Consider the following 23,689-nt stretch of genomic DNA (forward strand, 5'->3'; position numbering starts at 1 on the left):
ATGGGAGTAATAGGGTTACAATCTAAAATTCTATAATTTTAGCAAAAGTATACTTAGAGACAAAAGTAATATCACTGTGGTAGTTGCAAGTAAAGAGAGTAGGTAGATGTCACAGGTGGAGGGCTGACCACCAATCTAGCCTTCAAGAGGCATTAGAATCTTGCTGAGGTCACCATGGTTTAGTTAGTTTTTGACTTTGCCAGAAAAGTCTGTTTGTGAGGATACTGGCTCTGAGGTATTGACACATAATAATTCAATCTTCAAGAGTTTAATGTATAAGGAAGTCTGCCCAAGTATTGCTATGTAAAGAGAGAGATGTTTCTATTAACTTTATCACTGCAGATGGTGACTGCAGCCATGAAATTAAAAGACACTTAACTCCTTGGAAGGAAAGTTATGACGAACCTAGACGGCATATTAAAAATCAGAGACATTACTTTGCCAACAAAGGTCCATCTAGTCAAGGCTATGGTTTTTCCAGTAGTCATGTATGGATGTGAGAGTTGGACTGTGAAGAAAGCTGAACACTGAAGAGTTGATGCTTTTGAACTGTGGTGTTGGAGAAGACTCTTGAGAGTCCCTTGGACTGCAAGGAGATCCTAAAGGAGATCAGTCCATCCTAAAGGAGATCAGTCCTGGGTGTTCTTTGGAACTAAAGCTAAAGCTGAAACTCCAGTACTTTGGCCACCTCATGCGAAGAGTTGACTCATTGGAAGACTCTGATGCTGGGAGGGATTGGGGGCAGGAGGAGAAGGGGACGACAGAGGATGAGATGACTGGATGGCACCACTGACTTGATGGACATGAGTTTGAGTGAACTCCGGGAGTTGGTGATAGACAGAGAGGCCTGGCGTTCTGCACGATTCATGGGGTTGTGCAGAGTCGGACACAACTGAGCGACTGAACTGAACTGAACTGAGCAACTGAACTGAACTGAACTGAAATTGCAGTCTCAGTGGTATTCACAGATTCATGTTCATTACACTTCGAACTCTTGAAGGAAACAAAAATAAAATTGAGAAGATAAGGAGACAGAAGGTCCTTGTCCAAGCTTTTGCCTCCAATGGTTGTACTGTCTTGGGCAGACCATTTAATACTTCTGAACAGGAAGACTCCCTTTGTGAGGGAGAAAAAGACTATTTCTTTTGCACATAAAAATTTTAAATAATACATTAATTTAACCATACAGTGGACACAGAGGAACTTTGTAAAATGTTTTTCCTAATTTTCCACCTGATCATCTTGACTGGGTTTGATTACTCAGAGAATCTCTACCAAGGATTTACTGCAACAAATCACCAATCTCATTTCCGCTGCTTAAATTCTCCTTCATTGCACTTTGAACTTTCTGTTTACCTTCTGAAGACATTGCACTCTTTCCCTCAGGTTCCAACAACCCTCTGTATAGAGCTTTACAACTTCCCATTATTTCTTATGGTCACTTATGAACTTGTTAATATCTCTAAGAAAGGGGCAGAATATGCAGTATCATTATTTCCACTTCTCAAATGACAGATAAGTGACACAGCAGGGAGGTGACAGAGTCAAATCCCTTTTTCTTGATTTCTTCACTTGATTCCTTCACCTATCAGTGAGTTCCTTGACTCCATCCACTTCCATGAGTTTTTATGAGGCTTCAGGCAGTCATTCCATCCCTGGGTTCTAACTTTTCCACTCTAGAGAGAAAGCTAAGCTGTTTCTCCATGTCACTGAGCTTTGGTGAGATGTTTTAGGGCAGTGTTTGAAGAAAAGACCAAAAATGGAGAAATATTGAAAAACAGAGAGAGTATCAACTAAAATTAATTAAAGAGTCTATGAATCAGTCCCATGGGCACAAAATTTAAGAGGCTAGGGGGTCTTTTAATCTAGAAAGAAAGAAGACCAAGCAGCAAACTCATTAACTTTCTTTATCTACATCGACACTTAGGACAAGGGACAGTGAACAGCTGTTCTCAGAATGCAATATTAGAGGATATGCAACCACAGGGATTAAGATCAGAGCTTCCTTACTGCAAGGATAATTAAACATGAAAACAGAACTCAAAAGTGAGCTTCCTGTGTAGCTACTATTTCTGATGATGTTAAAAGCCTTCATTCTCATGGGCAGGAGCACGGGGACACAGGTGATTGAATGACATATCCTGTCCCCACTCTGGGGGACATATCTGCTTCTTGAAGTAACAAAGATGAGGGACGAATAGCTTTTAAAGTATGCTCAGCATCACAATATTACATATTTGGAAAACTCAAATGGCTTTATTATTTTTCTAATATAAACTAAAAAGGTCAAATGTGACAAAAATGTGTGTACCATGAGTAAGGAAGATTCTTAATGGAGGAGGGGTAAGAATCATGAGAATAGTTTGTATTTTGAAAATAAGCACAGAAGTGAAAAAAAACAAAGCCCTCATGAGCACTTATAATACATTCTGTTCCAATGACAAGCAGAAAGCAGAATCAGCTTGGCAGCAGACCAGACTAGAGGTCCAGAGCTTTTCCATATCAGAGGTCCTACTACCAGCCTGTACAGATACCTGCTTTCGATCATCCATTTATCCAGTGAGTGCCTAATAACAGCAGAGCTGCAGTTAGATACTCAAGCAAAAGCAAATGAAACACTGTCTCTGACCTAGAAAGAAAGCTTACAGTCTAGTGTTGAAGGCAGGTAGTATGACATATGTAAACAAGGGGATGGAGTATAGCAAGATTGGACTCCAGAAGAACAAGGAACCAAAAACAAAGAGGGCTCGGGGCTGAGATTTACTAAGTAAAAGAAAAGCTTAACCTTCCCTGAGCACGAGAAATAAAGAACATGGGTTTAGAAAGCAGTAAAAACAAGGGTAAAAAGGCTTCAACTCCTTCTTGTTGACACACGATGTAGTATCCCTAACCTTAAACAAATTTATAATCAAATCTACAAAAAGCCATACAGTAAGTGTTGGATAGAGCTATTATGCATTTACCAAACAGAATCATGGAAACAGTTCCTTAAATCTGAGATCTGCATGTACAAAGCACATTTTTGGTCACTTGAAGCTGCTATGGATATGTAATTAAAAAAAAAAAAATTTCCAAAATAACCCCACTTCTTCCCCTGTGAGATGCAGATGCATGGAAAGTTTCAAATTTTAAATTCAGTCTACACTGGAGTTATTCATGTGCAAAAATAATCTTAAATGATTTTTATGGCATAAAACTGATGGTCGGCTTCTTTTTCTTCTTCTTCAGCTGCCCAAGTGTCAGAAACAGCTGAACAAATCTTTCTCTCAACATTCAACCAAAAAAACTCACCTTTTGGATGAAATCAAGCATGAAATTTAAAGCCCAAAGGATAATTTTTCAGCAAGTTCCAAGCGACTGAAACATGTTAGGGAGGCCAATGACTGAAATCTCAGGAGTAGCATCCTTCTTGGCAAAGAACCTGATGGTCAAGCCAGCTCAGGTCACTGCTTATTCAGCATGCACAATGTGTATATGATATGAAGACATGATCCCTGCTCTCAAGTGGTTTGGAGCCTAACAAGCAGTTCAATAAACAACAATGTCAATCAGTGAAAGCAAATTAAATTCTATCTCACTTTTTTTTATGAATAAAATTATGAATTTTATTTTTATGATGAGAACTTTTAATATCTACCTCTTTTAGCAACTTTCAATCATACAATGTGGTATTGCTAATTATTGTGACCAAGCTGTACATCACATCCCCATTACTCATTTATCTTATAACTCGAAGTTTTTATCTTGTGATCATTTTCACTTTTTAAATATATATGCTTTTTAAAATTCAGATGCAAATGAGTAACTGACATTCTGGTTCGATCCTATGTGGGAAGCAAGTTCAAGATACTATCTGTATGTTGTTTCCAAATTGAAGAATGTTCAAGATACTGAGCATTAAGCATGAGTTGAAGGATACTCAAGATACTACCTATGTGTTAGGGGCAAGTTGAAGGATATTCAAAATACCACTGTGTTGAAGGATGTTGCAATGGTTCATTTTATGTCAACTTGACTGGGCCATAGAGTTCTCAGATTTTGGTCAAGCATTGTTCTGGGTGTTCCTATGAGGATACTTTGAGATGAGATTAATACTTCAATTGGTAAAGTAAAGCATAGTGTCCTCTGTAATGTGGGCGGGCCTCATCCAACTCATCCAATTAGCTGAAGGCCTGAAAAGAAAAAAGACTACCATCTACCAACCCTTAAGTAAGAGAGAATTCACCACCAGACTGCCATTGGACTTCATCTACAACACTGGCTTTTCCTGCCTGATGGCCCTTGAACTTGCACACTGGCTCTCTTCTTGGGTCTCCAGTTTGCTTGTCCACCTGCAAACTGGACCTGAAAAGCTTTCATGAACCAATTGCTTATTATCTACCTATCTCCTATTGATTCTATTTCTCTGGAGAGTCCTGACTAACACAGATGCTAAGGTATTAACTGTATGATGAGCGTGTGTTGAAGGACGCCTTTCACATCACTTTTTTTTTTTTTTCTTACACTCCCACTCTCACCGTCACATGCTTCCTTACAAGTTAGGATATACACTTCTGCCCAACCTAGCATGAAATTCCAGAGTTGGTCAATCCTTGGGTGGTTGGACAGAATGTGGTCCACTGGAGAAGGGAATGGCAAACCACTTTGGTATTCTTGCCTTGAGAACCCCATGAACAGTATGAAAAGGCAAAATAATAGGATATTGAAAGACGAACTCCGCAGGTCAGTAAGTGCCCAATATGCTACTGGAGATCAGTGGAGAAATAACTCCAGAAAGAATGAAGGGATGGAGCCAAAGCAAAAACAATACCCAGCTCTGGATGTGACATGATAGAAGCAAGGTCCGATGCTGTAAAGAGCAATAGTGCATAGGAACCTGGAATGTCAGGTCCATGAATCAAGACAAATTGGAAGTGGTCAAATAAGAGATGGCAAGAGTGAACATTGACATTCTAAGAATCAGTGAACTAAAATGGACTGGAATGGGTGAATTTAACTCAGATGACCATTATATCTACTACTGCGGGCAGGAATCCCTCAGAAGAAATGGAGTATCCATCACGGTCAACAAAAGAGTCCAAAATGCAGTACTTGGATGCAATCTCAAAAATGACACAATGATCTCTGTTCGTTTCCAAGGCAAACCATTCAATATCACAGTAATCCAAGTCTGTGCCCCAACCAGTAACACTGAAGAAGCTGAAGTTGAATGGTTCTATGAAGACCTACAAGACCTTTTAGAACTAACACCCCAAAAAGATGTCCTTTTCATTATAGGGGACTGGAATGCAAAAGTAGGAAGTCCAGAAACACCTGGAGTAACAGGCAAATTTGGCCTTAGAATATGGAATGAAGCAGGGCAAAGACTAATAGAGTTTTGCCAAGAAAATGCACTGGTCATAGCAAACATCCTCTTCCAACAACACAAGAGAAGACTCTACACATGGATATCACCAGATGGTCAACACCAAAATCAGATTGATTATATTCTTTGGAGCCAAAGATGGAGAAGCTGTATACAGTCAGCAAAAACAAGACCGGGAGCTGACTATGGCTCAGATCATGAACTCCTTATTGCCAAATTCAGACCGAAACTGAAGAAAGTAGGGAAAACCACTAGACCATTCAGGTATGACCTAAATCAAATCCCTTATGATTATACAGTGGAAGTGAGAAATAGACTTAAGGGCCTAGATCTGATAGATAGAGTGCCTGAAAAACTATGGATGGAGGTTGGTGACAGTGTACAGGAGACAGGGATCAAGACCATCTCCATGGAAAAGAAATGCAAAAAAAGCAAAATGGCTGTCTGGCGAGGCCTTACAAATAGCTGTGAAAAGAAAAGAAGTGAAAAGCAAGGAGAAAAGGAACGATATAAGTATCCGAATGCATAATTCCAAAGAATAGCAAGGAGAGATAAGAAAGCCTTCCTTAGCAATCAATGCAAAGAAATAGAGGAAAACAACAGAATAGGAAAGACTAGAGATCTCTGCAAGAAAATCAGAGATACGAAAGGAACATTTCATGCAAAGATGGGCTCAATAAAGGATAGAAATGGTATGGACCTAACAGAAGCAGAATATATGAAGAAGAGGTGGCAAGAATACACAGAAGAATTGTATAAAAAAGATCTTCACAACCCAGATAATCACGATGGTGTGATCACTCACCTAGAGCCAGATAACCTGGAATGTGAAGTCAAGTGGGCCTTAGAAAGCATCACTATGAACAAAGCTAGTGGAGGTGATAGAATTCCAGTTGAGCTATTTCAAATCCTGAAAGATGATGCTGTGGAAGTGCTGCACTCAATATGCCAGCAAATTTGGAAAACTCAGCAGTGGCCACAGGACTGGAAAAGGTCAGTTTGTATTCCAATCCCTAAGAAAGGCAATGCCAAAGAATACTCAAACTACCACACAATTGCACTCATCTCACACGCTAGTAAAGTAATGCTCAAAATTCTCTAAGCCAGGCTTCAGCAATACATGAACTATGAACTTCCAGATGTTCAAGCTGGTTTTAGAAAAGGCAGAGGAACCAGAGATCAAATTGCCAACATCCGCTGGATCATGGAAAAAGCAAGAGAGTTCCAGAAAAACATCTATTTCTGCTTTATTGACTATGCCAAAGCCTTTGACTGTGTGGATCACAATAAACTGTGGAAAATTCTGAAAGAGATGGGAATACCAGAGCACCTGATCTGCCTCTTGAGAAATTTGTATGCAGGTCAGAAGTAATAGTTAGAACTCTACATGGAACAACATACTGGTTCCAAATAGGAAAAGGAGTACGTCAAGGCTGTATATTGTCACCCTGCTTATTTAACTTATATTCAGAGTACATCATGAGAAACGCTGGGCTTGAAGAAGCACAAGCTGGCATCAAGATTGCCGGGTGAAATATCAATAACCTCAGATATGCAGATCATACCACCCTTATGGCAGAAAGTGAAGAGGAACTAAAAAGCCTCTTCATGAAGGTGAAAGATGAGAGTGAAAAAGTTGGCTTAAAACTCAACATTCAGAAAACGAAGATCATGGCATCTGGTCGCATCACTTCATGGGGAATAGATGAGGAAACAGTGGAAACAGTGTCAGACTCTATTTTGAGGGGCTCCAAAATCACTGCAGATGGTGACTGCAACCATGAAATTAAAAGACGCTTACTCCTTGGAAGAAAAGTTATGACCAACCTAGATAGCATATTCAAAAGCAGAGACATTACTTTGCCAACAAAGGTTCATCTAGTCAAGGCTATTGTTTTTCCAGTGGTCATGTATGGATGTGAGAATTGGACTGTGAAGAAAGCTGAGCGCCAAAGAATTGATGCTTTTGAACTGTGGTGTTGTAGAAGACTCTTGAGAGTCCCTTGGACTGCAAGGAGATCCAAGCTGTCCATTCTAAAGGAGATCAACCCTAGGATTTCTTTGGAAGGAATGATGCTAAAGCTGAAACTCCAGTACTTTGGCCACCTCATGAGAAGAGCTGACTCATTGGAAAAGACTCTGATGCTGGGAGGGATTGGGGGCAGGAGGAGAAGGGGACGACAGAGGATGAGATGGCTGGATGGCATCACTGACTCGATGGACGGCAGTCTGAGTGAACTCCGGGAGTTGGTGATGGACAGGGAGGCCTGGCGTGCTGCGATTCATGGCGTTGTGCAGAGTTGGACACGACTGAGCGACTGAACTGAACTGAACTGGGTAAGACAACTAGGTCAAGACATGTCTAATACAGTCTGAAACACGATGTACATACACACAAAAAGAACTAGACAAGCAGTTAAGAGAACTGGGTTGGTTTTAATGCCTGCTCTTCTATAATTCAAAATGGATTCACCTTGGGAAATCTCTGAAGTAAACACTCTGTTTTAATTTCACATGTACAATTTCTTAGGCAGAATATTAAAAGGGAATTTGGAGGAATGAGAAGCCCTGAGTCCCCCCACTCAGCTTTCCCCTTGGGCCCTATGTAACCCTTGCACTCCTGTGCTGAATCTGGGGACAGGTCCCAGGGTGAAAATCACCACTCTCATTAAACAAAGAGCAGGACATATGCTTCTTGGTTCTCTTCCAAGTTCTGGAAAAGAACTGGCCGCCTGACTGGATAACAGAGCAAGCACTGCTTGCCCACCCTGTTTTTCCGTGTCCTCAACAGGAAAACACAGATGCAGATGCAGACAGGCCCACACTGACTTGCCTCCCAGTAATCCTGGGAGGATAAATTAGGCCCCACCTGCTAAGTGTCTTGAGTTTCTAAGAAAAGGAGGAGGAGGTGGGCCTGCGGTGGGGGTGGGGTGCTACCTGAGGCCTAATTAACAGCCAGGCTTTGACAGTCCCACTGAGTGAAACACGCTGTCCTAATTACCGCAGGCAAGTGCTCCTCTGGAATAGAGTTTGTTTAGACATTTTGGTCCAAGGCAGAGCATTTGCAGACAAGAAGGATAATTTAAGAGTCAAGAATATAGTGATTTGTTTGAGGGTAGAAAGAAAGACATGAAAGGAAAAAAAAAAAAAAAACCTTTCTAACTGATCAGCTCTTCCCCAGGTACGTACACTTAGTCCCTTCCCAGGCCGAAGAAGGCAATTTAATTGCTCATAACTTTATTGACTTGACAAGGCAAGCTATTGTTGCTTCTTCCCTTTCCTTCACCCTCAATGCAATCAAACACTAAATCCTGACCAAGTCATTCCCCACACCGAGGCTAAAATGATCTTTCCAAAACATAAATATGGCTCTGTCACTCCCTCACTTAAAGCACTGTAATGGATTTCCATTCTTATTGGCCATAAAGACATCTAAGTGTTCTCAACCTGGCTTATTGAAAGCCGAGCAAAATGTGCTTTGCCTCAGTCTCCAAGTCTCCTTCGCACCAGACCTCCTGGTTGCTGTTGGTTCCCTGCAAAGCTCACACAGGGCCAGAGTCTCTCACCTCTGACATTTCTAAGATTCATCTCCTTACTTAGAATAATCTAATCCTTGCAGACACTTTATATACTATTCTTCAGGGTCTCCAGCTAAAAAGTCCCTTCTTCAAGGGTCCCTTCTCTCACACCTGGACTATGTCCATGCCCTGCTTGTGACTCTCTGTGTCCCCTGCTATGATAAGCATCACATTTCACTGTTAATACCTGCTAATTGTCTGCTCAACCCAGGGACCCAACCTAGGTCTCCCACATTGCAGGCAGATTCTTTACTGTCTAAGCCACCAGGGCAGAGAAGGAAGTGGCACCCCACTCCAGTACTCTTGCCTGGAAAATCCCATGGATGGAGGAGCCTGGTAGGCTGCAGTCCAAGAGGTCACTAAGAGTCAGACACGACTGAGTGACTTCACTTTCACTTTTCACTTTCATGCATTGGAGAAGGAAATGGCAACCCACTCCAGTGTTCTTGCCTGGAGAACACCATAGGCTGCCGTCTATGGGGTCACACAGAGTCAGACACAACTGAAGCAACTTAGCAGCAGCAGCAGCAAGCCACCAGGGAAGCCCAATTGTCTGCTCAGCCACTCCTGAGAGCAAGAATCTTACCTGTCTCATTTGTCAGAGTAGTTGGAAACAGAAATGTTCTGGGTACACGTTTGATAAATGAATGAGTGAATCCATCTTACTTCAGGAAAGTAACTTGAAAGAGAAGCTTGAAAGAGGGCAGGGAACACAGAGAAACTGTTCCAAAGGAAACTCAAGAGTCCTGACTTCCCTCCCATTGCTTTCTGGCAGAGTAAATTATACAAAGCTGAGATTGTTGTGAAGATGTGTATGCACTGGCAAAAAAGGGAATTGTAAGCACGTTACCCTGAATGTGAGGAAGAGATAAGAGATAAAAATGAAAATGTCCTTGTACTGCATTGGTCAGGGCAATGAGCAATATTACCAGTGATAGATGACACTAAGATTGTTGTTATCTTTCACAGATTTAAGACTAGATCTCATTCTACAAGCTTAGAGAGCCCTTTACAATGCACATTTTCTTTTAGGTGGTCTCTTGCTCAGCTAAGTCAAAAGCAAAACTATACGCCTAGGTGAACTTACTCCAGGAGTATGAAGGCTCTTTGTGCTTGAACATAAAGTAAAAAGATAACCAAAGGGAAATGGCAATGCCTGAGTGAAAAGGAGATGCTTCTCCATATATTTAAGATCCGTTTGTTTCAAACTGAGAGTTATAAATTATTAGTGGGCAATGAAACCCATCTGGAGAGTCAACGGTCACATTTTTCTTATTGCTGTTGATCATGTTTTGCATTTTTAAAGAGTTTTCTATGTTAATAAATGTTTAGATTTAAATTAACTGCTGTGTTTTTACTTTTTCATAGGTACTAAAGTATTATTTATCTATTTTTGTATTAATTTATTTTTTATTGAAGGATAATTGCTTTACAGAGTTTTGCTGTTTTCTGTCAAATCTCAACATGAATCAGCCATAGGTATACATTTATCCCCTCCCTTTTCAAACTCCCTCTCATCTCCCTCACCATCCCACCCCTCTAGGTTGATACAGAGCCCCTGTTTGAGTTTCCTGAGCCATATAGCAAATTCCAGTTAGCTATCTATTTTACATATGGTAATTTAATTTCCATGTTACTCTTTCCATACATCTCACCCTTTCCTCCTCTCCATGTCCAGAAGTCTATTTTCTATGTCTGTTTCTCCATTGCTGTCCTGTAAATATATTCTTCAGTACCATTTTTTTTTTAATTCCATTATGTATGCATTCAGTTCAGTTCACTCATTCAGTCAGGTCCAACTCTTTGCAACCCCATGGACTGCAGCATGACAGGCCTCCCTGTCCATCACCAACTTCCTGAGTTCACTCAAACTCATGTCCATTGAGTCGGTGATGCCATCCAACCATCTCATCCTCTGTCATTCCCTTCTCCTCCCACCTTCAATCTTTCCCAGCATTAGGGTCTTTTCAAATGAGTCACTTCTTCACATCAGGTAGCCAAAGTACTGGAGTTTCAGCTTCAGTATCCGTCCTTCCAATGAATATTCAGGACTGAATATATGTGTTAGAATACAGTATTTATCTTTCTCTTTCTGACTCACTTCACTCTGTATAATAGGTTCCAGATTCATCCACCTCATCAAAACTGACTCAAATGTGTTCCTTTTTATGGCTGAGTCCATTGTGTATATGCACAACTTCTTTATCCATTCATCTGTCAATGGACATCTAAGTTGCTTCCATGTTCTAGCTATTGTAAATAGTGCTACAATGAACAATGGGATACATGTGTCTCTTTCAATTTTGGTTTCCTCAGGGTATACACCTAGGAGTGGGATTGCTGGGTTGTATGGTGGTTTTATTCCTAGTTTTTTAAGGAATCTCCATACCATCTTCCATAGTGGCTGTATCAATTTACATTCCCACCAATAGTGCAAGAGCATTCCCTTTTCTCTACACCCTCTTCAGCATTTATTGTTTGTAGATTTTTGATGAGGGCCATTCTGACTGGTGTGAGGTGATATCTCATTGTAGTTTTGATTTGCATTTCTCTAATAATGAGCGACATTGAGAATCTTTTCATGTGTTTATTAACCATCTGTATGTCTTCTTTGGAGAAACATCTGTTTAGGTATTTCTCCCATTTTTTGATTGGGTTGTTTGTTTTTCTGGTATTGAGTTGTATGAGCTGCTTGTATATTTTGGAAATTAATCCTCTGTCAGTTATTCATTTGCTATTATTTTCTCCCATTCTGAGAGCTGTCTTCACCTTGCTTATAGTTTCCTTTGCTGTGCAAAAGATTTTAAGTTTAATCAGGTCCCACTTGTTTACTTTTGTTTTTATTTACATTACTCTAGGAGGTGGGTCATAGGGAATCATGCTTTGATTTATGTCATCGAGTGTTCTACCTATATTTTCCTCTAAGAGTTGTATAGTTTCTGGTCTTACATTTAGGTCTTCAATCCAGTTTGAGTTTATCTTTGTGTATAGTGTTAAGAAGTGTTCTAATTTCATTCTTTTACATGTAGCTGTCCAGTTATCCCAGCATCATTTATTGAAGAGGCTGTCTTTGCCCCATTGTATATTCTTGCCTCCTTTGTCAAAAATAAGGTACCCATAGGTGCATGAGTTTATCTCTGGGCTTTCTATCTTGTTCCATTGTTCTATATTTCTATTTTTGTACCAGTACCATACCGTCTTCATGACTGTAGCTTTGTAGTATAATCTGAAGTCAGGAAGGTTGATTCCTCCAGCTCCATTCTTCTTTCTCAAGACTGCTTTGGCTATTCGGGGGTTTTGGGGTTTCCATATGAATTGTGAAATTTTTTGTTCTAGTTCTGTGAAAAACGCCATTGGTAATTTGATACAGATAGCATTAAATCTGTAGATTGCATTTGGTAGTGTAGTCATTTTCACAATATTGATTCTTCCTACCCAGGAACATGGAATATAGCTCCATCTGTTTATGTAATCTTTGATTTCTTTCATCAGTTCAGTTCAGTCACTCAGTCGTGTCTGACTTTTTTCACCCCCATGGACTTCAGCACACAAGGCCTCCCTGTTCATTGACAACTCCAAGAGTTTACTCAAACTTCTGTCTACTGAGTTGGTGATGCCATCCAACCATCTCATCCTTTGTCATCCCCTTCTCCTCATGCCTTCAATCTTTCCTAGCATCAGGGTCTTTTCCAATGAGACAGTTCTTCACATCAGGTGGCCAAAAGACTAGAGTTTGAGCTTCAGTATCAGTCCTTCCGATGAATGTTCAGGACTGATTTCCTTTAGGATAGACTGGTTGGGTCTTCTTGCAGTCCAAGGGACTCTCAAGAGTCTTCTCCAACACCACAGTTCAAAAGCATCAATCCTTTGGCATTCAGCTTTCTTCACAGTCCAACTCTCACATCCATACATGACCACTGGAAAAACCATAGCCTTGACTAGACGGACCTTTGTTGGCAAAGCAACGTCTCTGCTTTTTAATATGCTGTCTGGGTTAGTCATACCTTTTCTTCCAAGGAGTAAGTGTCTTTTAATTTCATAGCTGCAGTCACCATCTGCAGTGATTTTGGAGCCCAAGAAAATAAAGTCTGTCACTGTTTCCACTATTTCCCCATCTGATATCTTTCATCACTGTCTTATAATTTTCTGTGTATAGAGCTTTTGTCTCCTTGCTGCTGCTAAGTCACTTCAGTTGTGTCCGACTCTGTGTGACCCTACAGACGGCAGCCCACCAGGCTTCCCATCCCTGGGATTCTCCAGGCAAGAACACTGGAGTGGGTTGCCATTTCCTTCTCCAATTCATGAAAGTGAAAAGTGAAAGTGAAGTCGCTCAGTCTTGTCCGACCCTCAGGGACCCTATGGACTACAGCCTTCCAGGCTCCACCCTCCATGGGATTTTCCAGGCAAGAGTACTGGAGTGGGGTGCCATTGCCTTCTCCAAGGTAAGTTTATTCCTAGATATTTAATTCTTTTTGTGAGCAATGGTGAATGGGATTGATTCCTTCAATTTCTGGTTTTTCATTGTTAGTATATAGAAATGCAAGTGACTTCTGTGTATTGATTTTGTGTCCTGCAACTTTGCTAAATTCACTGATTAGCTCTAGTAATTTTCTGATACTATCTTTAGGGTTTTCTATGTATAGTATCATGTCATCTGCAAACAGTGAGAGCTTTACTTCTTCACTTCTGATCTGGATTCCTTTTATTTCTTTTTCTTCTCTGATTGCTATAGCTAGGACTTCCAGAACTATATTGAATAATAGTGGCAAAAGTGGACACCCTTGTCTAGTTCCTGATCTTAGGGGGAATGCTTTCAGTTTTTTCACCATTGAGAATGTTTGCTGTAGGCTTATCATATATGGCCTTTACTATGTTGAGGTAGGTTCCATTCTATGCCCATTTTTTGAAGAGTTTTAATCATAAATGGGTGCTGAATTTTGTCAAAGACTTTTTCTGCATCTACTGAGATTATCATATGGTTTTCCTCTTTCAATTTTGTTAATGTGCTGTATCACATTGATTGATTTGCATAAATTGTGTATATTGAAGATTCCTTGCATCCCTGGAATAAACCCAACTTGATCATGGTGTATGAGCTTTTTGATGTGTTGTTGAATTCTGCTTGCTAAAATTTTGTTGAGGATTTTTGCATCTATGGTCATCAGTGATATTGGCCTGTAGTTTTCTTTTTTTGTGTTGTCTTTGTCTGGTTTTGGTATCAGGGTGATGGTGACCTTGAAGAATGAATTTGGAAGTGTTCTCTGCAATTTTTTTAAAGAGTTTTAGAAGGATACACATTAGCTCTTCTCTAAATGTTCGATAGAATTCTTCTGTGAAGCCATCTGGTCCTGGACTTTTGTTTTTTGGCAGACTTTTGATCACAGCTTCAATTTTGGTGCTTGTGATTGGGTTGTTCATGATTTATATTTCTTCCTGGTTCAGTCTTGGAAGACTGAACTTTTCTAAGAATCTGTCCATTTCTTCCAGGTTATCTATTTTATTGCCATATAGTTGTTTATAATAGTCTCATAATCCTTTGTATCTCTTCATTGTCTGTTGTAACCTTTCCTTTTTCATTTCTAATTTGTTGATTTGATTCTTCTCTTTTTTTTCTTGATGAGTCTGGCTAAAGGTTTGTCAATTTTGTTTATCTTTTCAAAGAACCAGCTTTTAGTTTTATTAGTCTTTACATTTCTTTCATTTCTTTTCCATTTATTTCTGCTAGGATTTTTATGATTTCTTTCATTTTACTAATTTTTGGGATTTTTTGTTCTTATTTTTCCAATTGTTTTATGTGTACAGTTAGGATGTCTATTCGATGTTTTTCTTGTTTCTTGAGGTTGGATTGTATCGCTATAAACTTCCCTCTTAGGACTGTTTTTGCTGCATCCCATAGGTTTTGAGTTGTGTTTTCATTGTCATTTGTTTCTAGAAATTTTTGATTTCCCTTTTGATTTCTTTAGCAACCTGTTGGTTATTTACAAATGTGTTGTTTAATCTCCATATGTTTGTGTTTCTTACAGTTTTTTTTTCTTATAGTTGATATCTAGCTTCATAGCATTTTGGTCCAAAAAGATGCTTGATATGATTTCAAGATGGCAGCACGGCAGGCCTCCCTGTCCATCACCGACTCCCAGAGTTTACCCAAACCCATGTCCATTGTGTCAGTGATGCCATCCAACCATCTCATCCTCTGTCATCCCCTTCTCCTCCTGCCCTCAATCTTTCCAAGCATCAGGGTCTTTTCAAATGAGTCAGCTCTTTGCATCAGGTGGCCAAAGTATTGGAGTTTCAGCTTCAAAATTAGTTCTACCAATGAACGCTGATCTCCTTTAGAATGGACTGGTTGGATCTCCTTGCAGTCCAAGGGACTGAAAAGAGTCTTCTCTAACACCACAGTTCAAAAGCATCAATTCTTCCATGCTCAGCTGTCTTTATAGTCCAACTCTCACATCCACACATGACTACTGGAAAAACCACAGCCTTGACTAAGTGAGATTAAAATAAATATCCAAAAATGAGAAACCAAAAATGAACCCCAGATAAATGGCAGTTACAAAATCAGGCAAATAATAATTAAAATAATGGAATATACACATATACATATACACCCATGAGCAAAGTGAAAGCAGTTGAACAAAAATAAAGTACAGTAGATTGACCTGGTGAACAAAGGAAATAAAAAATTATATTTACCAGTTAAGAACAAAACTAACTTAAGCACAAACTGGAAAACAAAGCTAAAGCAAGGTGCCAAGTGGGGAATAAAGCAATGAACACAAAACTAACAAATATGTTGAGAGGAAAGGAAAGAAAGAATAGATATGCAAAGTTAAACAGAGGTAGATGAAGAAGATTTATACACATTAAAGATTAACTGCAAGGGAAAAAGAAGAGTAGGAAAGGCAAACAAAGGAATAAATGTAGAAAAAATATAATAGGTTTAAAAAATTAAAAACTATAATAAAGAGAAAAGAAAAAAAAAAAAAACAGAAGAAAAAAGAATAAAGGAAAACTCCACAGAATGGCAAAAGCCTAATGTAGAGGCAGAGGTTTATAACAACAATAGAAACTGTGACTGAATGTACACATATACATATACACCCATAAGCAAAAGCAAAACAGTCCAACAAAAATAAAGTACAATAGATTGACCTGGTGAACAAAAGAAACCAAAAATTATATCTACCAGAACAAAACTAATTAAAGCATAAAATGGAAAACAAAACTAAAGCAAGGTGCCAATTGGGGAATAAAGTAATGAAAATAAAACTAACAAATATGTTGAGAGGAAAGCAGAGAAAGAAATGAAAGAATAGTTATGCAAAGTTAAATAGAGGTAGATAAAGAAGATTTATATACATTAAAGATTAACTGCAAGGGGAAAAGAACAGTAGTTAAAGCAAACAAAGGAATAAATGTAGAAAAAATTATAGGTTTAAAAGATTAAAATTAGAAAAGAGAAAAGAAAAAAAAAGAGGAAAACTCCACAGAACTTCAAAAGCCCAATGTAGAGGCAAAGTTTTATGATAACAATAAAAAACATGACTGAGAAAAAAAACGCTCAAAAGCTTAGTTGGATTTCTTAGTGCCAATAAAATCGACAACTACAACAGGGAGGGGGGAAAGGGGGAAAAAAGAAATAAAAAATCCAAAAGATTCTACAGAACAAGTCAAAAAATAAGAATAATAAATATTTTTCTTGAGTCACTGCTATCAGGGTCCTTTCCCTTGCTGGGAATCACAGTCCACCTCACCTCCCTAGAATGCCCATCAACACTGCTGATCTCTGGACCTAACGTGGGGGCAGCTTAGATTCTAAGCTGGTCCTATTCTTATGTGTTCTTGCCTCTGTTTTCTTTTGTGGGAGCTCTCAATGACCTTTTATATATTCCATAGACACAGAGTCTGCTTAGTTGATTGCGTGAATTTAATCTACAGCTTGTACAGCTGGTGGGAAAGTTTTGGGTCTTCTTCCTTAGCCACACTGCCCCTGGGTTTCAATTATGGTTTTATTTCCACTTCTACATGTGGGTCGTCCACTGGGGTTTAGCTTCTGAGGCTGCTCTAGAGGGTTTGGGCTTGCCCCCGTGAGGGCCGGGTGTGGAGGTGGTGCAGCTGCTTGTGTTGCAGGGATTCTGACAGCACCAGGTACTCAGGGGAGTTGCAGCTAGGGAAGCAAGAAATATAGTGCTCTAGAAAGGTATGGCAACCAGTATTGGCCAGTATTCTTGCCCCTTCTCTGACAGAGAAGCCTGGCAGGCCACAGTCTACTGGGTCGCAAAGAGTCAGACATGACTGAAGTGACCCTGTGTGCATAGATGGCAAGACTTTTTTTGCCTGTGGCAGCTGTGCCCCAGTGAGAGGTGAGTGTGAACGTGGCACAGCTGCTTGGCTTGCAGGGGCCCTGGCAGCACCAAGTGCGCAGGGACATGGACTGCCTCCGCCACAGGAGTTATGACCCTATCAGAGTCTTTTCGAGCCTCTTATAGCTGGCAATCAGAAGGCCTCTTTGGCCAGTCTTTCTCCATAGCTCCGTCTGTTCAGGCACTTAGAGGGCTCCCTTGCCTGGGGTCCTTCTCTGTTGTTCGGTACATCAGGCACATAAAGGGCCCCCCTGACTGGGGTCTTATTCTATAGATCGGTGCATCAGTCACTGAAAGGTGCACTCTGGGTAGGGTCCTACTCTGTAGTTGAGTGCATCAGGCGCTTGATGGGCCAGCCTCTCTATTGTTCAGCTGCCAATGCTGGCGGGTGTGGGGAGAGAGGCTTCAGTGATGGCTCCACCCCCAACACGTGACTCAGCAGTATCACCTTGCTTCCATGGCTGCCTGGCTTTCCTCCACTGGCATTTCCCACCACAATCTCCTCCCTCACATCCCCTCAATCCATCTCTCCACAGTCAATAGCAGCCCTTACCCTGGGATTGCTCCATAATCCCTGAACTCCAGCTCCCAGCCACTGTGCTTTCCAGGAGACCAGCGTTCCTGTCCAGGGTATGTACAGCTGTGGAAAGGACTGTGTGATTCTCATTCCATTTAGGCTGCCACAAATCAGCTGTTTCACTCTCAGCCTTAAATGTTTCTCCTTTGACTCAGACAACTGTCTCGGTGTGGGGATCGGAGCCCTGCTTCAGTTCCCCCACCTACTGAGGGTAGGTCCAGTCCTATTAACACTCCTGTTTTTCCCCCTAGTTCCTCATCCTACTAAGTTTTGCATGGTTCTATATATTATTTTCCACTGGTCAGGTACTTCTGTCCGCTCTCAGCTGGTGTTCTGCATGCACTTCCGTGTCTGAAGGTGCATTCCTGATGCATCCTTGGAGAGATGTACTCCATGTCCACCTACTCCTCCACCATCTTGTTCTCCAGTATTATTTATTATTTTATAAGGTTCTCAGTTATATATATTGAGCATATACTGAGTTGTAATTTGAAATATAATTATTTGGAGCCAGATATTCAACTGCCAACATCTGTTGGATCATAGAAAAAGCTAGAGAATTTCAGAAAAGCAAGTACTTCTGCTTCATTGACTACCTTAAAGCCTTTGACTGTGTAGATCACAAAAAACTGTGGAAAATTCCTAAAAAGATGGGAATACCAGACTATTCTACCTGCTTCCTGCAAAACCTATATGCAGGTCAAGAAGCAATACTTAGAACCAGACAAGGAACAATGAACTGATTCCAAACTGGGAAAGGAGTATGTCAATGTTGTATATTGTCACCCTGCTTATTTAACTTCAATGCAGAGTACATCATGTGAACTGCTGGGCTGGATGAAGCACAAGCTGGAGTCAAGATTGCTGGGAGAAATATCAGTAACCTCAGCTTTCATCCCAGTTGACCAGGAACGTGGTACAAGAGATCATATGTGTATCAATGCAAGTAGAAAAACTGATCCAGATAGAGGAGTCTGTAACATAACCATGTATTTGCAATGCTTCACAAACTTTGTGACCCTCCAAATAATTATTATTGTTGTTCAGTTACTCAGTCATATCTGACTCTTTGAGACCCCACAGACTGCAGCACCCCAGGCTTCCCTGTCCTTCATTGTTTCCCAGAGCTTGCTCAAACTCACATCCATTGAGTCAGTGATGCCAACCAACCATCTCATCCTCTGTCATCCCTTTCTCCTGCCTTCAATCTTTCCCAGCATCAGGGTCTTTTTCAATGAGTCAGCTCTTTGCTTCAGGTGACTAAAGTATTAGAGCTTCAGCTTCAGCATCAACCTTTCCAGTAACTATTCAAGGTTGATTTCCTTTAGGATTGACTGGTTTGATCTTCTTGCAGTCCAAGGGACTCTCAAGAGTCTTCTCCAACACCACAGTTCAAAAGCATCAATTCTTTGATGCTCAGCATTTTTTATTGTCCAACTCTCACATTCATATGCAACTACTAGAAAAACCATAGCTTTGACTATATGGACCTTTGTAGGCAAACTAATGTCTCTGCTTTTTAATACACTGTCTAGGTTTGTCAAAGCTTTTCTTCCAAGAATCAAGTTTCTTTTAATTTCATGGCTGCAGTCACTGTCCACAGTGATTTTGGAGCCCAAGAAAATAAAGTCTGTCACTGTTCCCACTTTTTCTCCATCTGTTTGCCATGAAATGATGGGACCGGATGCCATGATCTTAGTTTTTTTTAATAGGATGCCATGATCTTAGTTTTTTTTAGTAGAATACTCAAAAGAATACTACTCAACCATAAAAAGGAACAAAATGGTGCCATTTGCAGCAACATGGATGCAACCAGACATTATCATACTAAGTAAAGTAAATCAGAAAGAGAAACACAAACACCATAAAACTTACATATGGAATCTAAACTATGACACAAACGAACCTATCTAGAAAACAGATACAGACACACAGAGAACAGACTGGTGGTTCCTAAGGGGATGGGGGGTCGGGGGGAAGAGTGGGAGGTTGGGGTTAGCATAGTACAGAGAACTATACTGATATCCTGTGAGAAATCATAATGGAAAAGAACATTTTCAAAAAAGAGTGTGTGTGTGTGTGTGTATGCTATCACTGAATCACTTTGCTGTACAGCAGTAATTAAGACAACACTGCAAATCAACTATACTTCAACTTAAAAAACAAAAAGAAGATAATAAAAAAGCACCAGCTAAGAGAAGATGCCAAAATATCCCAATATCAAGATATGGAGAGAGGTTCTCAAGGCAAAGACACAGAACCTGGGCAGGTAAGCACTAAGAAATTAACCATCTTAGGTTAGTCAGAGTGAGTGGATATGAGAAATTCATGGGGGAATCCTGGAGTGCACATATGAGATCATGCAGAAGGAGAGTTCTAACAGGTTCTCAAGAGTCTGGAGCAAGAGGATTTCATGGTGTGCAAATGATCACTGCAGAATTGATGGGAATGCCATTTCTAATTAATTACCTTCATTCTATAGCTTGAATATAAGCTGTACATATATTAGGCTAGTAGAAACCAACTCTTATGTAAGTAAGAACTGGGAAGATGTGGGCCTAGTCCTTCCCTATGCTATAGACATTGCTCAAGCTATGAATTGTAGAACATGTGTGTTTAGGGACTTGAAAGAAATGGAGGCTGTCCTCTGGGCATTCCACCAACACTCTTTCCCAGAAAGTTTATTAGAAGCCTTCACAGGCAGTTTTGCATATTCACAAATGTGATTTTATCCACAAATCATGACTATGCCATCTATCTAGGATAAGCTGGCCCACAGGTGGTGAATGGAAAAAACTGAAATCACAGGGCAACTATAACTAGTAAGAAAGGCAGACATTCAAGTTACCCAGGCCATGCAATGCCTACTATCCCATGATCTCATCAGTAAACCAGATAATCATCAGAGGCTCTTCTGATGAATTTCTTCTCAAAGCAAGGGATTCAGTTGTAGAATTTGATAGTTTTTCAGTTTCAAGTTGTCCTCCCCACCCCAACTCAGGTTTTGGTGGCCTTTAGAGTCTTAGTAAGGAATAGACTGACCAGAGATCCTAGACAGTGAAGTCTGAAGATCAACACCAAGATCTTCTCTGTCCATTTCTCCATCACTTGCTGTTCTTTGACTTTCCTGTCACTCATTCTCCTTCTTTCTCCCTCTTCCCTACCCCTTCTTTACCAGTTGAATTACTTATACGAAAGGACTTCCAGAAGCTTAAGCATCTTGTACACAATTTAAAGAGAATTTTTAACAGATGTCTAAGATTTCATTCCTAGGTATCCATTGTAGTTTGAAACAAGTGTACAGAATCATGCCAACATCACATTATTTTTGCATATTAATCTTCCTAGAAAGACCATATCTATTTAACTCAAAATAATTTCATATTTCTGTATTTAAATAATGGCTTTATAAAGTTTTTTTTTTTTTAAGTTTTCCTTATGGAATCTGGCTGGAAATAGAAAGAAGGATGGTTGATGTTTATTATAAGCAGTTATGTACGATTTGATATATTACCATAGGTATTTGCTACTCTGATAAAGTAAAGTAATTCTCATTTTAACTTAATACAACTAAATGAAACTCTCATTTATCTAGATTTTTCCATTTCAATAACAAAGACGCATATGATAAAATAACCAAGATATTCACTAAAAACGTTAACCTAACTAAAGTCCAGAGCACAGTAGGCAAGTGATAAAATCTACTTCTATTGCTTAATTATCATACATGCAATGGTTTTTTGAGTTATGCATTGTTTTGAGGAAATGCAAGTTACCATTACGTATTACATATTGATGATTTTCTTTTCTCATGTATCTTTAAAAAAAATTACTTAAATTTCACCAGCCCTTGACTTTTATACACTCATTTTACAATTTTTCCATGACTCCTTCACAAATTAAAAGCAAAAAGTCCATCAGCCAGCATTTTGCCTTACCATCTAATAGGTGCCACCCAGTGGTAATCAGTACCAGCAGGCATAAAGGTCAAAAGATGGTCCTGGTGGAAATGATGACGCAGTCATTCCAGTAACCTGTCAGTGACTAGGAATCCAATGCTCGATGAATATGAGGGTTTCTTGTGCCCTTCAATAAAACAGCAAAAAATGTGAATTTTAGATTGGAATTATTGAGAATGAAACTAAGAAGATGGGAAAAAAAAAAAAAACGAGTTCTAAGTAATCAGCTGATTGACCAGTCCCAGGAAAGCCAACATGTAGATACCTATTTTAACAAAACTCTCTTCTGAGAAAAAGTCAAACACTAAAGGTTATAATCATGTAAATTATGCAACCCATTGTGAAATTTCACTCCTCAAAAACAATCACTTGACTGATTATGCTCCAAGGTAAAGCTGTGAGTAAACCTCTATATACTATAGAGGCCTGGAACAGGGAAAGCTTAAAAGTAATCACAGGACTAAGATGATTTAAAATGGTTTTCAAGAAACACTTTTGTTATTTTTCAGTCTTTGCCCAGCATGAATCTAATCTGAAGTGAATCTCCATTCATTCATTCAACAAATATATTTTGCATAACTACCACACTACAGGCATTATTCTAAAAGCAAAAAAAAACAAAAAAACAGTAAACAAGGCAATTAGGAGTTTTTCTCTCTGAACACCATATGTCAGTGCAGAAAATAATAAAAAAAATATATTATAAACTGACAAAATAATTTTCAGTTCAGTTCAGTCACTCAGTCCTGCCCAACTCTTTGCAAGCTCATAGACTAGAGCATGCAGGGCCTCCCTGTCCATCACCAACTCCCGGAGTTCACTCAAAGTCATGTCCATTGAGTCGGTGATGCCATCCAACCATCTCATCCTCTGTCGTCCCCTTCTCCAGCTGCCCTCAATCTTTCCCAGTATCAGGGTCTTTTTCAAGGAGTCAGCTCTTCGCATCAGGTAACCAAAGAATTGGGGTTTCAGCTTCAACATCAGTCCTTCCAATGAACAGAAAGGACTGATCTCCTTTAGGATGAACTGATTGGATTTCCTTGCAGTCCAAGGGACTCTCAAGAGTCTTCTCCAACACCACAGTTCAAAAGCATCAACTTTTTGGTGCTCAGCTTTCTTTACAGTCCAATTCTCACATCCATACATGACTACTGGAAAAATCATAGCCTTGACTAGATGTACCTTTGTTGACAAAGTAATGTCTCTGCTTTTCAATATGCTGTCTACATTGGTCATAACTTTCCTTCCAAGGAGTAAGTGTCTTTTTAATTTCATGGCTAAAGTCACCATCTGCAGTGATTTAGGAGCCCCTCAAAATACAGTCTGCCACTGTTTCCATTGTTTCCCCGTCTATTTACCATGAAGTGCTGGGACAGGATGCCATGATCTTAGTTTTCTGAATGTTGAGATTTAAGCCAACATTTTCACTTTCCTCTTTCGCTTTCATCAAGAGGTGCTTTAGTTCTTCATTTTCTGCCATAAGGGTGGTGTCATCTGCATATCTGAGGTATTGATATTTTCCCAGGCAATCTTGATTCCAGCTTGTGCTTCTTCCACCCCAGCGTTTCTCATGACATACACTGTATACAAGTTAAATAAGCAGGGTGACAATATACAGCCTTGACGAACTCCTTTTCCTATTTGGAACCCGTCTGTTGTTCCATGTCCAGTTCTAACTGTTGCTTCCTGATCTGCATACAGATTTCTCAAGAGGCACATCAGGTGGTCTGGTAGTTCCATCTCTTTCAGAATTTTCCACAGTTGATTGTGATCCACACAGTCAAAGACTTTGGCATAGTCAATAAAGCAGAAAGAGATGTTTTTCTGGAACTCTCTTGCTTTTT

The 23,689-nt window shown here is 39.8% G+C and overlaps 1 long non-coding RNA gene across 1 annotated transcript in view; it reads right to left on the bottom strand.

Moving 5' to 3' along the window:
* The window catches only part of LOC133253408 (uncharacterized), a 217,679-nt gene extending 195,711 nt beyond the window's left edge, over nt 1–21,968 (bottom strand). Inside the window, exon 1 of the long non-coding RNA XR_009738295.1 lies at nt 21,825–21,968. This is a non-coding gene — a long non-coding RNA (uncharacterized LOC133253408). The remainder of the gene's footprint in view (nt 1–21,824) is intronic.
* Between the last annotated feature and the right edge of the window lie 1,721 nt (nt 21,969–23,689).

Source organism: Bos javanicus, chromosome 8 (genome assembly GCF_032452875.1).
Source record: "Bos javanicus breed banteng chromosome 8, ARS-OSU_banteng_1.0, whole genome shotgun sequence".
Lineage (NCBI taxonomy): Eukaryota > Metazoa > Chordata > Mammalia > Artiodactyla > Bovidae > Bos > Bos javanicus.